The following is a 4254-nucleotide window of genomic DNA, read 5'->3' as shown; positions in this document are numbered from 1 at the left end:
CAGATTTCACAAGAGTACCAAGCACATCAAGAGACACTTCAATTCCATCCGCGATCTAGTCAAGGAGGGTGACATAGAAGTTTGCAAAATACATACGGATCTGAATGTTGCAGACCCATTGACTAAGCCCCTCTCGCGAGCAAAACATGGTCAGCACCAAGACTCCATGGTTGTTAGAATCATTACTATGTAATCTAAATATGCCCTAGAGGCAATAATAAAGTTGTTATTTATATCTCCTTATATCATGATAAATCTTTATTATTCATGCTAGAATTGTATTAATCGGAAACTTAGTACATGTGTGAATACATAGACAAACAGAGTGTCCCTAGTATGCCTCTACTAGACTAGCTCGTTAATCAAAGATGGTTATCTTTCCTAGCCATAGACATGTGTTGTCATTTGATGAACGGGATCACATCATTAGAGAATGATGTGATGGACAAGACCCATCCGTTAGCTTAGCACTATGATCGTTTAGTTTATTGCTATTGCTTTCTTCATGACTTATACATGTTCCTATGACTATGAGATTATGCAACTCCCGAATACCGGAGGAACACTTAGTGTGCTATCAAACGTCACAATGTAACTGGGTGATTATAAAGATTCTCTACAGGTGTCTCCGATGGTGTTTGTTGAGTTGGCATAGATCAAGATTAGGATTTGTCACTCCGATTGTCGGAGAGGTATCTCTAGGCCCTCTCGGTAATACACATCACTATAAGCCTTGCAAGCAATGTGACTAATGAGTTAGTTGCGGGATGATGCATTACGGAACGAGTAAAGAGACTTGCCGGTAACGAGATTGAACTAGGTATGGTGATACCGACGATCGAATCTCGGGCAAGTAACATACCGATGACAAAGGGAACAACGTATGTTGTTATGCGGTTTGACCGATAAAGATCTTCGTAGAATATGTAGGAGCCAATATGAGAATCCAGGTTCCGCTATTGGTTATTGACCATAGATGTGTCTCGGTCATGTCTACATAGTTCTCGAACCCGTAGGGTCCACACGCTTAAAGTTCGAGGACAATTTGTATTACGAGTTTATGTGATTTGATGACCGAAGGTTGTTTAGAGTCCTGAATGAGATCACGGACATGACGGGGAGTCTCGAAATGGCCGATACATAAAGATTGATATATTGGACCATGTTATTCGGACACCGGAAGTGTTCCGGATAGTTTCGGGTATAACCGGAGTGCCGGAGGGGTTACCGGAACCCCCCCGGGGAACTAATGGGCCACCATGGGCCCTATTGGAGAGAGAGGAGGGCAGCCAGGGCAAGCTGCGCCACCCCCTGGAGTCCGAACGGGAAGGGGGGCGGCGCCCCCTTTCCTACTCCCTCTCCCTCTCCTTCCTTCCCCTCTCTCCCTCTTGGTGGAATCCTACTAGGACTTGGAGTCCTAGTAGGACTCCCCTCCTTGGGCGCGCTCCCTAGGGCCGGCCAGCCTCCTCCCTCCCTCCTTTATATACGTGGGGAGGGGGGCACCCTAGAACACACACGTTGATCTTTTAGCCGTGTGCGGTGCACCCCTCCATAGAAACACACCTCGGTCATATCGTCGTAGTGCTTAGGCGAAGCCCTGCGCCGGTAACTTCATCATCACCGTCACCACGCCGTCGTGCTGACAAAACTCTCCCTCGTCCTCAAGTGGATCAAGAGTTCGAGGGACGTCACCGAGCTGAACGTGTGAGATCGCGGATGTGCCGTGCGTTCGGTACTTGGATCGGTTGGATCGCGAAGACGTTCGACTACATCAACCGCGTTACTAAACGCTTCCGCTTTCGGTCTATGAGGGTACATGGACACACTCTCCCCGCTTGTTGCTTTGCTTCTCCTAGATAGATCTTGCATGATCATAGGATTTTTTTTGAAATACTACGTTCCCCAACAACCCTAACCCTACCGGTGTCTATATAAACCAACGGTTTTTTAGTCTTTAGGGCTAGAGCTACGTTCATCACCTCATCGCCTTAGGGTTTAGCTCATATTGATCTCGAGGTAGATCTACTCTATAAACCATATCATACATCCAATACAATCAAGCAGGACATAGGGTTTTACCTCTTCGAGAGGGCCCGAACCTGGGTAAACACTATGTTCGTCGTCCCTTGTTCCCCATCGATCCTAGATCCACAGCTCGGGACCCCCTACCCAAGGTCGGTCGGTTTTGACACCGACATTGGTGCTTTCATTGAGAGTTCTGCTGCAGGATCACGCAACGGATCGATGGCTCGCCTGATTACTGGAGAAGGCATCAGATCCAGGGACTTCTTTGTCCCCGAACAACTCTTCGAGTTTGGCAGCATCATGATGCACGTAGGCCCAACTGGCCATCTGGGTCACTGGACACTGATGTCTACTACGCAACCTTCTTCTTGTAGACGTTGTTGGGCCTCCAAATGCAGGTTTGTAGGACAGCAGCAAATTTCCCTGAAGTGGATGGCCTAAGGTTTATCAATCCATGGGAGGTGTAGGATGAAGATGGTCTCTCTCAAGCAACCCTGCAACCAAATAACAAAGAGTCTCTTGTGTCCCCAACAAACCCAATACAATGGTAAATTGTATAGGTGCACTATTTCAGCGAAGAGATGGTGATACAAGTGCAATATGGATGGTAGATATAGGTTTTTGTAATCTGAAAATATAAAAACAACAAGGTAACAAGTAATAAAAGTGAGCGTAAACGGTATTGCAATGCGTTGAAACAAGGCCTAGGGTTCATACTTTCACTAGTGCAAGTTCTCTCAACAATAATAACATAATTGGATCATATAACTATCCCTCAACATGCAACAAAGAGTCACTCCAAAGTCACTAATAGCGGAGAACAAACGAAGAGATTATGGTAGGGTATGAAACCACCTCAAAGTTATTCTTTCTAATCGATCTATTCAAGAGTTCGTACTAGAATAACACCTTAAGACACAAGTCAACCAAAACCCTAATGTCACCTAGATACTCCAATGTCACCTCAAGTATCCATGGGTATGATTATACGATATGCACACACAATCTCAGATTCATCTATTCAAACCAACACAAAGTACTTCAAAGAGTGCCCCAAAGTTTCTACCGGAGAGTCAAGACGAAAACGTGTGCCAACCCCTATGAATAAGTTCACAATGTTACGGAACCCGCAAGTTGATCACCAAAACATACATCACGTAGATCACGTGAACATCCCATTGTCACCACGGATAAGCACATGCAAGACATACATCAAGTGTTCTCAAATCCTTGAAGACTCAATCCGATAAGATAACTTCAAAGGGAAAACTCAATCCATTACAAGAGAGTATAGGGGGAGAAACATCATAAGATGCAACTATAATAGCAAAGCTCGCGATACATCAAGATCGTACCACCTCAAGAACACGAGAGAGAGAGAGATCAAACACATAGCTACTGGTACATACCCTCATCCCCGAGGGTGAACTACTCCCTCCTCGTCATGGAGAGCGCCCGGATGATGAAGATGGCCACCGGAGAGGGATCCCCTCCTCCGGCAGGGTGCCGGAATAGGGTCCCGATTGGTTTTTGGTGGCTACAGAGGCTTGCGGTGGCGGAACTCCCGATCTATTCTGTTCTCTGATGTTTTTAGGGTATATGGACATATATAGGCAAAAGAAGTCGGCCAGGGGAGCCACGAGGGGCCCACGAGGGTGGGGGGCATGCCCAGGGTGGTAGGGCGCGCCTCCCTGCCTCGTGGCTTCCTCGAAACTTCCCTGACGTCTACTCCAAGTCTCCTGGATTGCTTCCATTCCAAAAATAACTCTCCCGAAGGTTTCATTCCGTTTGGACTCCGTTTGATATTCCTTTTCTTCGAAACACTGAAATAGGCAAGAAAACAACAATTTGGGCTGGGCCTCCGGTTAATAGGTTAGTCCCAAAAATAATATAAAAGTGTTTAGTAAAGCCCATAAACATCCAAAACAGATAGTATAATAGCATGAATACTTCATAAATTATAGATACGTTGGAGACGTATAAGCATCCCCAAGCTTAATTCCTGCTCGTCCTCGAGTAGGTAAATGATAAAAGAAATAATTTATGAAGTGTGAATGCTAGCAGGTGCACAAGTTTGATCAATGATAATTTCAATCACCTTTTCTAGCATCATCATATGTCATAACAGTAGCTCATCTCATAAAACTTTTCATGATCAAGTAACAAACTATTCACATGTTAAAGTATAGATCATAAACTTTCTTGAAAACTAACAAACCGTGTTATTAG

Source organism: Aegilops tauschii, chromosome 6, assembly GCF_002575655.3.
Source record: "Aegilops tauschii subsp. strangulata cultivar AL8/78 chromosome 6, Aet v6.0, whole genome shotgun sequence".
Taxonomy (NCBI): Eukaryota; Viridiplantae; Streptophyta; class Magnoliopsida; order Poales; family Poaceae; genus Aegilops; species Aegilops tauschii.
This window is presented reverse-complemented; position numbering follows the sequence as displayed.